This window comes from Aedes aegypti, chromosome 3, assembly GCF_002204515.2.
Source record: "Aedes aegypti strain LVP_AGWG chromosome 3, AaegL5.0 Primary Assembly, whole genome shotgun sequence".
In the NCBI taxonomy this organism is placed as follows: domain Eukaryota; kingdom Metazoa; phylum Arthropoda; class Insecta; order Diptera; family Culicidae; genus Aedes; species Aedes aegypti.
Window position 1 is genome coordinate 306,648,174 of NC_035109.1, and position 15,185 is coordinate 306,663,358.

The following is a 15,185-nucleotide window of genomic DNA, read 5'->3' on the forward strand; positions in this document are numbered from 1 at the left end:
GACAAAACTGCAACTCACATAGTTCCGAAAACTTCGCTTCGGAAAGATGTTGGAGTTTTGTGTGCAGTCGAGTCGTCGTCACATGGGAAGAATTTAAAGTGTGATTTTTATTGCTTTTTGCTGTTGTTCTGGGATGGATAGGTGTTTCTGTCGTTTTCTTTTTCTCTCAGATCTAGTCACTGATGATGGTGAAAGAATAGCAAAAGTTTGGTAATTGTATGGTACACTGCAGAGGATTCTGCGAGGTGGCAACTGGCAAGATAAGAGGGGACTTCCTTGTTTCCCTTATTTATTCTTGTGACAGATGAGTTTTTATTTCTCCGGTGAATGGTCGCTTTGGGACTAAGTATAACATGTCAAGAATTCGAAAAATGGCACTTCCATTGAAATTGAAAGATTTTGCTATTTAAAACTCATCAATACCAATCCAGGTACAGTAATGTTTGTGTACATTCAATCCTCTTCCAACTCGCTATCGAGATACGGAATACCGAGTAAGGAAGAGTGGACTAAAGTTGTAATGTTAGCATATTCACAAAAAAATAGTATTTCAACATTAGAATGTGATTTGGGATTGTTTAACAGTCCGTGTATTTCTTGTTTTCCATAATAAGCGAGCATTTAATCAATCATCAATTGACGAGCTACTATAATCTAAACCAAACAATTTTCATCATCAGCATAGTTTCAAAATGATGTCATTTAGAACAGTACTTATCGATATGTGCTCGATTGCTACGTGGATTATGTTCTTCTCCAATTGATGTCATTAAACAGCTATATGAACTTATGCTAAATTTATCATTTCTCATCTATTTGTATAATTCTGTCATCAGGTACTGAAAGAAAATATGATTTCCAGGGCTAAATCGAAATTCTGACTATGATTATTCCTTGTTTATTGAGCAAGCTCAATTAATGATAAGAAAGATTCTCAATAAGCATTTTGAGATAGCCAGGAATTTCTAAAGTGTTTTCAGGAGTTCCGCAAAAGCTTGGAAAAATTTTCAGAACGTTTTTCTTGAAAAACGGTTTGTTGAACATCACGATTAGCAGTCCATTGTTTCGCAACTACTCCAAACAGACATCATAAGTATGTTTCTTTTGATTATGCATATTACTTCCCAAGCATCCCAGTGGTTCCAAGAAATGTACAACAGGTTTAACCTTTACAGTACTGGGTGCAAACATCTAAGTTTCAAAATTCGGTAACTTTGCAATCGTTACAGTTGGGATTCCTAGGGTATTTCGAATAGAAATTATATGTAAATTCAAGAAACCTTCACAATATTTTTTTTTTCAAAATAAATAAAAAATTAAATGCTTGTCAAAATATATCAACTGTTTTAGTTCAAAGAATATTGCATACAAATAAGGAGCCGGATCATATTCTTAACGCTTTTGATTCACTTCGACAGTGGGTTTTTTTAAATGCTACAGAGCTCTCATTTGGCCACAATGTGCGTCGTACTAAAGCGCTTCTTACTGCGAAGTTTCAGACAAATTGACAGACAAAAATTCCCCATGCCAAAGTAAATTTTGGAAGTGCCAAGTAGCTCTGAACCCAACGACAAATGGTGAATTGACAAAAAAATGGTTCCAAAGTTCTTAATGTGAAAAAGCTTGTAAAACAAGTTGAAAAAAAGTTATATTTCGGTTGGGTTGTAAAGCTAGGTATCCGGCCATTTGGCCGAAGAGATTTGATTATTTATCAAGCGATTTCACCTTCTTTCAAACATGAACTGTTCTCTCGAGTAATACTCTTATGATGAATACTTATTTGCATTATATTTGTTGAAATTTTCATATGAATTTTTCCTTCTTTTAATCCTCTAATACCCAACCCCGCCTTTAGACGGGGTACACTTTGGAATTTTGTGTATTTTTTTGTAGCTTGGAAATCAAAATGATTTTATTTTTGGCTTGAACTTTGACTCATAACACGCATGTAAAAAATGTTTTCAATGACTTTTGAAATTTTTTTTCTGTTTTTGAAAATTGTTTGAAAAATTGTATTCTTATATAACTTACAAATGCCCGTGTAATATGAAAAAAAATGTACTTTTTATATATTTCTACAATCAACCTACCACAGAAGAAGAGCTTGGTTATATTACATTAATTCTAAAGCTGTTTTTCCGTTCATTACACGAAAAAAAAAAGAAAATAAATTAAAAATTTGATATTTTTAAAAGTACCGTTAAAACTTGAATTTCTTTTATACTTATTTATTATTTTATTAAATCAGTAACAAGAAGAGGCTACTACAAAAAATGGGGAAGGACAAGGATGTCCAAAAATAAAAAAAAATAAAAAAAACAAGATTCAAAGATTTGCGAATTAAAATAAATCATTGCCCAAAACGTGTTTAGAACGAGCAAAAAATGATATTTAGATCGAAAATAAAAATTTGGGTATTAGAGGGTTAAGCATCGGCTGTTTTTTTTCAAGACAAACTGCTTTCATAATTATTGTAAATTGTCAAATAGAAAATACGTCTTTAGCAGATATGTCGTTTTCAAAGGCAACCCAAAGTTCATAGTGTGTTTCGCGATTTATTCTGTTCACTGCACGCTAATTAAGCCGCATTATAACAAATCGATGACGTACACATAAGTTCAATGTTTGGCCGATGTGAAAAAAAAAAAAACTTAGCTATGGCTGCCGAGTGAATGCTGGCATTTAACCTCTCATCAAACTGCATCATTTTTTCACTACAAACAATATTCAAATCACAATATTTCTTTTATTTTTCTATATTTTTGCAGGTGGTAGGTCATTTGGCATAATGGTCGTTTGGCATAATAGTCGTTTGGCATAATGGGTCTGAAATCAAGCATTTCTTAAGATGATATTCGTTTTTTCGTTTCTATTGAATCTTTCTGATGACATCAGGCTTATTTTGAGGTCAATTGGCACTTTATTCAATAATAATATGCTCTTGAATAAACTAAAGCATATCAGGAAAGTAATTGCCAAAAGTATTTTGTTATTTATCCAGAAATTACCCTTCTTTCAAGTATTAATTCTTCTTTTGAGTTTCGCCATTGGAATAAATTTTTGCACTAAAGATTTTGATATATTTAGCACAAATTTACCCTTCTTTCAAACGTTCAATTTTTTTTGTAAATATGATATTACCCTAATTATAGGTATAAAACTGTTGATTTAAAATTTAAATAAATTTCACCTTCTTTCATACAAAGGCCGTTCTTTGGAGCTATATTTTTTGAATATTTAATTGTTTCCATATGACAAATGGACGGCATTCGATAACATTGATCTGCTTAAATTTTAAGCACTCCTCGAATGTCGTTTCCCCGAACGCCAGTTCCCCGAATGCTAGTTCCCCGAATATCCCGTTTCCACGACAAGCCCACTTCCATGAAATGTTTTTAGCACTCATAATTGTCGTAAATGTATAAATTTCAGGGTGGTGAACGAACTGGCCTTCTAATATGCTCCCTTCCTCATTTAATTGGCGGTTCTTTCGAGTTTTACCGTCCTCATCATTTTTTCCAACATGTGTATAGCCAAGAATGACAGAATACCTCCTTCTTTTGATTGCTTATCGTTCTTTCTCGTTCACTATCCAGCCACCGAAGACTATTATAGCACCTATTTAAATTAGTCTGGGAAACCGGTCATTCGGGGAAATGGCATTCGAGGAAAAGAGTCATTCGAGGAACTGGCATTCGGAGAAAAGACATTCGGAGAAAAGTAGTACAATCACTTCGATGATTCTGAACGCAATTGTTGATGTCTTTTCGTTTTATTATGCCGCAATAATTTTTGGCCACTAATCTTCTATTGTTTAAATAATTAATTTTGCCTTCTTTAATAAAATTGATTGTTCTATATATTTATACTGTTTCAAATTTTATTATTTATGTTAACCATTTTATATTTTGCTGTTTTATCAATTCTTGCAAGACGTGCTGGTATAATGATTATTACTTGGAAACCTGCCAATATTCAACATATTTTTTTTTGCAAACGCATGATCTCCTTTTGAGATATGCTGGAAATAATATTATCTCAATCACAAATTTTCTTTTCATTCGATAATAGACGGTATTTTTGATGCACACTTCCAGCATTAAAATTCATATTGAACCGGTGAAAAGTTTTGCTTCAAATATTTTCTTTTAAAAATGCCTTGTTTCTTCGAATTTTGCTATGAGAAGATTTTTTTTTGCGTTAGAGCCTTAAACATTCCAAACGAAAAATAATCTGTTCTCGTATATAGGTTATTTTTGCGTTATGCTGCAGTAATAGATAATTGGATTAGAGCTTTTGATATTTTGCCAATAAATTTTCCCTTCTTTCATCAAGTAATTTTCATCAAGTCTTACAGCCAAACTGGGCAGAGCTTGATCTGCAGCGAAATATTCAATGAGCGTTCCCTTTATTAACAACTGCGAACTTTCTTTGTCAACTTAATATTTCAAAATATGTATATCGCAACAAGCTCAACGATACTCTATATTTTGGAATGTAGAGAAAATTATTATTCCAAAAAGATCTACCACCAGACTCTTCACGAGTTTTATTTAGTAATGCACTCTAATTTCACAACAATTTTTGAAATTCATACCTTGAAAAACCTCTGAACGGTGGTGTTCGATGAGAACAAACCAAAATTTTTTGCTATGGGCTCGGTGGTGTTGATCTCCGTTAAAGCTTCAAAAATGCCGATATTTATTCTAAGTCAATCATTTTGCCAAACGGGTTACAATTATTTTTGCACTTTGTTTTCACAAATCTCAAAAAACTTCTACTTTTAGTATCTTTATCAATTTTGATCATTGCACAATGGTCGGCAAAACATAAAGTTTGTTCAAAACTAGTTATATCGCCATAATCGATTAAATGTGTGGTCTGAATATGTTGGTTGTCGTTTTTATTGTTTCAGGAGGGATTATTCACACATTACATAATTTTTAAATCGTTTGTTATTACTTTTTTATTAAAAATGCAATTAAACTTAGCTGGAAACATAAATTTTGTTTGTATTTGACCGAGTTTGATCAAAATGTGTATGAACAGTGGATAAATATGTTTTTTTTTTAATCTTTGTTTGAAATATATCGTCAAAATTTATGTAAAATATTGAATTATTCAAATAGCTTCTTCTTCTTCTTATTGGCATTAACGTCCTCACTAGGACAGAGCATGCTTCTCAGCTTAGTGTTCTTATGAGCACTTCCACAGTTATTAACTGAGAGCTTTCTTTGCCAAAGTTGCCATTTTCACATTCGTATATCGTGTGGCAGGCATGATTATACTCTATGCTTCCAAGGATACTTCCATTACGAAAAGATCTTGGACCGACCGGGAATCGAACCCAGACATCTTCATTATGGCTTTGCTTTGTAGCCGCGGACTCTAACCACTTGGCTTAGGAAGGCCCCTATATTCAAATAGGTCTAAGTTGATAATCAGCAAATTTCTGCAAAAAAAATAAATAAACGGGTTTCGTTCGATCTAAGGATGCTTTTTGATGTGCAATACTCGAAATGGCTGCGACATGACTCGACAAGAGTTGTTTTTCATGTTAAAACTAATCAAAATTATTAATGTGTAGTGTTGAATAGTGCTAAAATTTCAATCAATTTTTTTTTCAATATTGATGCTCGATAAAAGTGTTGAACCATAAACTACCATGGGAAATATTGTATTCCTAAAATACAAATTTTGTACATTATTTTAAAAAAATATTCTTGATTTTTTTACTTCAGCCACTTTGACGCCAAAATCAATTTTAGTTCAATTTCAAGCAAAGATCATAATAACATACAACATGAGGTATATTTTATAGTAAAAAACCTCAAACAGTTTTTGGTAGTTTTGGCCGCCCCTTTATATGGAGCCCGACCATTTTGTGCAATGGTCATCTAGATCTGAAGATATTCTGAAGTTCTTTGGAGGACCGACCCGTATCTATAACCCACGTTATATTTTAGGCTCCAAATATTTTCTCATTTTCAGCTGATTGCTTTTTGAAACAATAGTTTGATGAGAGTCTGTTGTGAAAAAAAAAGAAGTGATTTGATGTTGAGTAACGAGCATTTATATATCTGGTACCACTCCAGCCAAAAATCTTGAAAACTGTAAAAAACACCATATTGTAGTTTTTAGATTCCTTCAGAGAAGCTCCTTGTTGCTTGATATTGTATAGTCCATATTTTAAGTTTTGATAAGATGAATAAAAACAAAATGGCGGCCAAAGAAATTGTATATGGTTAAATGTTTGTCCCCCAAGGAATATCGGAATATTTTCAAATACAGATGACTGATCGTCCATATCAAACAGATTCTAAAAATAGAAGAGTTTTATCGGAACTTGTTAAAAATTGGTGCAACAATATTGAGAAACAAAAAAATTATCGTGATTTCAATACTGTTGTTGATGAAAAAAAAAATGAAGCTGCTGGTAGAGGGATTAAGAGGAGTTTCATTGAATTTGTTATTTTCATCTCGCACTAAAGAAGTGATACGTTTTTCCATCAGTGTGATGATTTGTCCTCGATTTAAATACAGTCGACTCTCCACAACTCGATGTTCTATAACTCGATATACTCTATAACTCGATGGATTTTTCGGTCCCTTCAAATTTCCATACATCGTGCTCTCCATAAGTCGATATTTCTATAACTCTATATCTCCACTAGTCGATGTCACGTGGAAGGGAAATTTCCCTCCATAACTCGATATCTATTTTAAAATTTTTCTTTTTTGGGGAAACGTGGACTAACCCTTGCTAGGAGATGGAAAAATACTTGCAAGTTGTAATAAAAGTTGAAAAACATGAAAATAAAAAAAAATATTGTCAGTCAAACAAATGTGATTTTTCGAGCATTTCGAAAAAGTTTTTATATAATAGTTTTTAAAGTACAATCAACAAAAAAATATTACTTTCTTACAGAGGCGATCATTAACGTATTAGAAGTACACAAATTTGTTCCTTCGATTTTGTGATTTTTTGTTTCGGTACATTCTATAACTCGATAATTCTATAAGTCGATGGTCCCTTGAATATCAAGTTATGGAGAGTCGACTGTATATGTTTTTTAATTGAGCAGAAAGGTCATGCCAACTCCATTTTACATTGCTAGTACTGGTGCTTATGGGTCATTTAGACAATACATTAGCATCATAGGTCATTGCTGACATGCTCACTACAGTTCTCTATTAGTGTGATTAATCTTTGGCCAATCGGCATTCGACCGAATTACTCTTTTGGCCAAATGGCATTCGCTCAAACGGCATTCGGCCAGATGGTATTCGTCCAAATGACCCAGAACATGTGACGCTTAACAGAAAAGGAAGCATATGAGAAGATTTATGTTCAATTCTGTACGGAAAATCATGTTATTAAAGCCATCACCAGGCCACTGTTTTCGAGGTCCCTATCTGATGCCTTTTGGATATTTTGGAAATGTCCTTTTAGGGTTCGTACCGAAACCGATATTCGTTGACCTCATTCCCGGAACAAACGTAGTAGTCTTCAAACTGAAGGAGGTGATATATATTGATAAATAAATTATTATTACATTATTTTTTTATATGTTTTCGACAAGCCGTCGTGCGTTTCCCTCATTATTTTCATTTTGAAATACCCTCAGTACCCCAACAAATTTTCACCTCACCGAATTAAAAACTTTCAATTTATGATACAAAAGTATAACCCATTTGTGATTATTTATGAAAATTTCATGAAATTGGTCGATTACGATTACGAAGTACCGGTTTTCTAAACTTCCATGTCGGTACCCAGTACCCCGAAATTTTTAATTTTGGTTCTACCAAAAGCTTTTTTTACATTAAACAAATATCTTAAGGTCTGGATGATTATTCATTAGAGTAATAAGGCAGCTTCCATTTATTACGTAACGCTAAAAACGATAATATTCGAGCCTTCTCATTCGCTTTGTGACAAATTGCTTGGCTGTGGGAGAAACATAATCAGAAGTTGTTTGATATGTAACACTAGATGGACTTCATCCAGAACGAGACTTCGATTTGGAATCAATTTTGCACATATTTTCAGTATGATGAATCAAGTGTGTTCCATAGAAAAATCGATAATTTTGTCTCTGAAATTTCTTCTGATAATGGCCTATGGGTTTCTGCAAGCAATTTGTTTAAAAAAATTTTGCTCCGAAACTGTTGATTTTAAAGAAAAACAATCTATAAAGGAGTTGTAGTGAACCATTTAGGCTTCATGAAAAAATGTATACTGGAAAAAATATTTAATTTTTTATCAAGAAAAATAAAAAATCTTGAAACACACAAAAATCACATTATTGATAGTTTTTAAATTTCACCATGGATTCTTGATAGCAAATACATAATTGGAGTAAAACTTCATGATGGAGATTTTTTAATAAAAAGAGTATTTTTTTAATAACAATTTTTGGACACTTTCCGATTTTTGTATAAATACTTTTGGATGATGAATTAAGAAACTTGAAATTGTTCTGAACGATACTGATTATCATGATCACTTTTCTGCGACTCACCACCTTCAAATTACTGAAATTTTAATGCAAAAATAAATAAATGAGTAACAAGATAGGTAATTTTCTTAAGATATTCGCGATTCACTTTCAAACACAATAAGTCAGTATGGACACATCTGTCCCTTACTCTCGGAAATCCATTGTCCGTAATAGAGAATCACGAATAACTACTTAAAATGGCCAATTTTATTATTCAATTAATGAACTGTTGCATAAAACAGCAAATAACTTCAAGAAAACTAATCATGATAATCATCATGGTTCAGAATAGTTTTTGGATTCATATTCGATCATCGAAACGTTTTTATATTAAAAAAAAAAACAAAATTTTGAAAATCAATCAAAAGTTGTTAAATTTAAAAAATAATCAAATGTTTTTTTTTGTGTTATTTAAAACATAGGTTTTATTGTTGAATTCTTCGTTGCAGAAATTTCTCGATTTTATCACTTCTCATTTTTATCTTGCCTTATTATATCACGTCATGCAAGATTTTCATACATTTTACATTGAACTTTAACCCTTAAGCGATCTATATTTAGCTATTTGACCAATTTATAATCAGCTTTTCATTTAATTCATCATTTCTGATTAATTTTTGGCAGATTTCATTGAAAATAATATGGCAGGAGTTCGTTTATCGTAGATTTTAATTTTTTTTTAGTGTATCCGAAGTGAAAATAAATCGATACTCCGGATAATCGAGTGCGACCGGTATGAAGATTCTATGCTGTATATAAGTATCATCAATATACAACTACTTGCGTTTGTAGATACTTAGGTCTATATTTTGTGGAGTTCTTGGAAGTCCAAAAACATCAACACAACTCAATACAATACTTCGTTTGCTAATATGGTAAGTAAGAGGCCTTTGAAATATTGAAAACTATTTATTGATGATTGGTTACGCTTAGTAGATCTTAATGCCTATATTCGATAGAGATCTTGGAGGTCCAAGAACATCCGCACACATTAATCCAATACACCGTTTACTCACAGGAATGGTTAGGAGCCTTTGGAGTATTGGAAAACTAACCTCTTATCACATCGCCACAAATAGTAACAATACTTATTTTACTGTTATGAATAGATATGGGCCTGTGCCTTATCAAAAGCGCATTCATTGATAATTGGTTACGCTTGTAGATCCTCAGGCCTATATTCGATATAGATCTTGAGAGACCTAGGACATCCGCAAATATTATTACATTACACCGTTTACTCACAGGGATGGTTGGGGGCCTTTGGAATATTTGAAAACTAACCTTTCATCACTTATTAGGACCGTAGATCCTAAACTATGTTCTATGGAGTCCTTCGAGAACCAAAAACATCCGTACAAACAAATAAAATATTCCGATGACTTAAATGAAGTCCTTGGAGTATCTATGATATCGGTAGAGGTTTTAACAATACTCATTTTACTGCTATGAATAGATAAGGCCATAACAAAAAAAAACATCAAAAGATCGTATTTAGCAAGTACTTGTATATATTCCAGGAAGGAAAAAAGGAAAAAAGTTCTTGACTATCAAAGTAAAAATTTATATATATCTCAGAAACTAAAGCAAGTAGCATCTTCAATTTTGGATTTGTTTTAATAATGTTGATAGTAATAAGTAGAAAATAACCGAAAATGATTTCAAAAACAAAACTTTTTCAATTTATGATCGCCTGATCTCCCATAGTGGTACGATGATACTGTATGCCCAGGGAGTTCAAGGAAAACCCCATAACGAAAAAATCCTGGACTGATCGGGAATCGAACCCAGGCAGTTTTAGCATGGCTTTGCTTTATATAGTGTTATGGATTTAGCAATGATAGTTTTGGCAAATTTATCAAATATCTAGGGATGTAATCATTAGTATAAAATCCTTAGAAACAAGTTTAAAATGTTGAATGTTATTTTGTTGACGTATTCTTTCTAAATGCGTAAGGGAACTTTAACGAGACACTTATCGCAAAATTCGCAAAATCGCATAAATATTCAGAGGAACCTATTCCTAAATATCCGAAGAAATGTTGGACAGGGCACGTAAGATGTTTGTTAAGATGTTCTACTTTTTAATTAAATAAATACATAAGGTCTGTGAGTATTTACCCAAAAATCGTCACTTATAATGCTGTTGGGAATCTCGTTGCGGAGCTTCCTTTATAAATTACTTTTACCACGAAAAAAAAAACACAATCCACCATTAGTGTACACAAGGCTCTTCACAAAAATACCTACTTACTAATTTGAATTGCGCAAAATAATATACCGTAATTCGGGGTGTAGTTGATCAGCGGGGAGAAGTTGATCATTCCCGTACCCACATGTATAGACTGTTATAAGAGCTATGCCACGATTTCAATTATCACTATTTCTGAGTTGTGGCATTACCTGATAGCTACTCTTGATTTTTATAAATTCGGTTTGGCATTCAAGGTAATTATTTTATGGAAAACAGATTTTTTAGGAAATGTTTCATGAAATGTTGAAGGGTTCTTCTCCGAACAATCGACTTTTTCCACAGCTATACAAAGCTACAGTTTTAATAAACTGTTTCATACATTCCAGATATGTTTTGTGTACCCAGTTTCGAATTTGTATTGAGGATACAAATTCTTATTTTAGAGAAAAAAATATCTTTTTGCAAGATGGTTGCTAACTTCAAAGAAAATTGCCTACCTTTAGGCGTGTAATGTGGTGAAATCTGTAATTCACAACTTTCAATTAAAAAAATACCCGATTTATCAATAAGTTGTAAGATTTTTAAGTCTTGATTCAGATTCAGAGACCCCAAATTTAGTGAATAGCATACTTCTTTAATTTAGGAACCCTATCGCAGTAATTGATCAACTTCACTCCGGAATAAAAAAACACCACTTTTTGATCTCCAAAAATTGTTTTTGTTATTACGATAACAATTCGTCAAAATTTCGTTTGTATAATTCGTTAAACATTCAACCAGTACAGGTTTTAAAAATATTTGGATGATAATACATGCATCCCACTAGGAACTATAGCACAGAATCGCTCAAAAGTGATCAACTTCCCCCCAGTTTACGGTACCTGAAATACATCATATTTTGCCCAAATAGCCTGATTTTGTCAACACTCTTTTCAAAGCTGCTTATGGCTCCTCTCAAAATGTTAGCAATTAATCAGTGCCACTTCTTCACTATGTAATGCGTTTTCTGTGTGGCGGAGTCTGAAAGCAGGGAAAATGCTAATTATGGTTCCTCACCAGTCGTTTTCTATAACTATGCTGCATGTCTGAGCAAAATTTCAAAAAAAAATTGTAGGGCCCGTTTTGAAGTTACGCCTTTTTGATTATATAAGTCTACAAATTCAAAGAAAATATAAGATATTTGAACGGATATTTATTGGTTGGGATTATCAGAAGTACTAAACTATCAAAATTTGGTTCGAAGTAGGTGTTTTTAGATATTTGTAACCTCTGGACGGAGTTTTGAATAACAATATTGTCGAAATTTTGAGTTACGCCCTTTTTTAAGTTTAACTTTTAAAATCACTAATTTTAAATACATTAATTAGGCATTCTCATACCGGTAAGCATATTCAAATATTTTCAATGACACATTGCAATTACATGCCGTGAATGTCTTCCATAATTGATCGATTTTCCATAGGCTCAAGCGATCAAGGCATTACGGAGCCAATTTTGTATTGTTATCAATAGTCACAGCATATTGTTATAGCCTCCGGCTATTCTGGCTAACTTTGTATTGCCCCAGAACTTAAACCTCAATTACTGAGTAATGCAGTATTGGCCAAACTATGGCACTCAAGACTAGTGTCAATACTTTGGTCACAGTCAAACAGACGCAACACTTCAATTATTTTCATCACAGCCGAATAGTGCCCAATTTTATTATTTGTTATTTGGCCGAGTAGCCCCGTGGCGCTCACATCGATTTCGTTCGTGTTTGACGTTTGCTAACTACCGCCACATAGTTCGCGGTTGGCCAAATGAAGTGTTTTTAGCAAGGGCGTATATGTTCACGTGACTATCTTTTAATTTGATAATTGTTCTAGCTGTTTCGTCTGTGCTTTAGTGATCATCTGTGTCGTACATTACAACATTTAGATATTTCACAAATCTATAATTTCACCTGTGGCCGGTCTTTTCGATCTCGAAAACAAGTAAGATTCTTGGATAAATGCAACAGTGAAAAAATTGTATGAATCAATCAACCCATTCTGCTGAAACATCAAACAAGCCTACTTGTGGATTCCGTTCATTGAATAACAATGCAAAGAAGTTGGACAGCTTCACAAACCAGCAACAGTTTTTCGTGTGGAGCAACATCGCACAATAACTAAACAGTTTTTTTTTTCAAATTCAAATTATTACTAGTACACCATCTCATAGAAACATCTCACGGAAGTACAAGGGGGTTGATGGATCTCGAAATTACTGGGATTATGACGTCAACAACTTGGTAAACTGCCAACTGGCAACTGCACCGAAAATAAATTATTTCCGAATGTTTAAAATAATCACGTTTTCAGTGCACTTTTGGGGAAACTGAATAGACTATATTTAAATGAAGATAAGACTTTAAAGACAATTTAATGAAAAGCAACAAGAGAACTTAACGATAAATGCTGGTTTTACATACTATTAACAAAGCAATAATTTTTTTTTTTGATATAATCGTACTTTTAAAAGGGTTTGTCATACTTGGGTAATTTTTTATTTACTTGTTATGCTGTGGTGGATAAATATTTTTCTTTAATTTTTTTGGACAGTTCTTGATGTATTATCAAAGTACATACACACCAACGACCATTCTCACCCCAACGACGGTAGGTGACAAAAACAAATATTTAAAATTTGGCTCTGTAATTGCTTTGATATACAACATGAATTGCATGTTCTTCTTCTTGGCATTACGTCCTCACTGGAACAGAGCCTGCTTCTCAGCTTAGTGTTCTTATGAGCACTTCCACAGTTATTAACTAAGCGCTTTCTTTGCCAAAGTTGCCATTTTTGCATTCGTATATCGAGTTGCAAGTACGGTTATACTCTATATCCAGGGAAGTCAAGGAAATTTCCATTACGAAAAGATCCTGGACCGACCGGGAATCAAATCCAGACACCTTCAACATGGCTTTGCTTTATAGCCGTGGACTCTAACCACACGTCTAAGGAACGCTCAGTTCATTGTTGAGTTCATTGCTTCACCCAACTATCCAGAATAGTGTTGAATAAAAACTAATTTGGTTACATGATGAAATTGGCTCCGTAATGCCTTATAGCACTTGAGCCTATGAAAAATCAGTTAATTCTGAGGGACTTTTGCGGCATGTAAGATCAATTTGTCATTGAAAACATTTGAACGTGCCTGACGTTATTATTATGCCTAATTAGCATATTGAAATTTAGTGTCTCTTATGGTTACACCTCCAAAAGGGCGTAACTCCATATTTTGTTGATTTTCTTATTCAAAACTATACCTAGAAGTAACAAATAACTAAAAACACCAAATGTGAATCAAATTTTGATGGTATTTTTCTTCTGTCAATCACGACCAATAAAAATCCGTTTAAATATCTAAGATTTCCATTGAATTTGCAGATTTATACAATCAAAAGGACGTAACTTCAAAACGGGCCCTACGTTTTTTTTTTTAATTTTGCCCAGACATGCAGCTTACCTATAGAAAACGACAGGTTAGCACAGATTTGATGGAGATTTTTTTCTGATAATAACGGTCAGGGGAGCACCGTGCCGATGCTTGCATCGATATGACCTTGAGCAACCAAAGCAGCCAGATGTCGCCTCAGTATACGCCCCGTATCTCAGGCATCAACTTCACAGCAAAAAAGCAAATTAATGTCAGGTGACGTTATATTTAACTATGTGTCAATAATTCAAGCTAAGTGAATTTTATTCTCCTGCACACCTGGCGGAGAAGAATGATCTACGAGCTCGCTGAACTCCACGGTGATCCTAGAAGGTAGCAAGAGCTGAAAGGATGCATTGAGCGGGGCGTATTGTAAGAATGCCGCACGAAAATCCTGCGAGGATGGTGTTCGCTACTGATCCGGCAGGTAAAAAAGGCGAAAAATGCAGCGGGCACGATGGGCTGACCAGGTTCTGTAAGATTTGAGGAGGGTGGGCCACACTTGAGGTCCCTCCTTCCAGCTTTGAACCGAGTAGTACCTATGTCGTGAGATTGTTAGCGTGGTTTCATTGTAACCACAATGTGATACGAATTAATAAATTAATGATGAACGGCGCCGACTAAGTCCTTGCAGTCAGCTAGGGTATGGAGGGATTGTAAATGTGTAGTGATTGTTGCTACTAGTGAGCGAGAATAACTCTGCATCTCCACAATCGTCACAGAAAGAAAAAACGTGAGCCCCGCTAGCGATTGAAGAATTTTAAGTATATCTTGAGGGTAGGTACTACAATAAACTTCACAAAAAATGAAATATTCAAACTTAACCTTATTTTAATTCAAACACGACAAAACTGAAACAAGCTGAACGAAGAATTTGAATCCATATAAGAAAGTGAGAATGTGAATGAAAATTTTCCCACATCAACTGTAACAATTTACGAGCACATTCAACACGTAACTGATCACATTATGAACCCTCAAAGTATTACGGCTTACAACTGACTTCAATCAGTTACCCATCCTC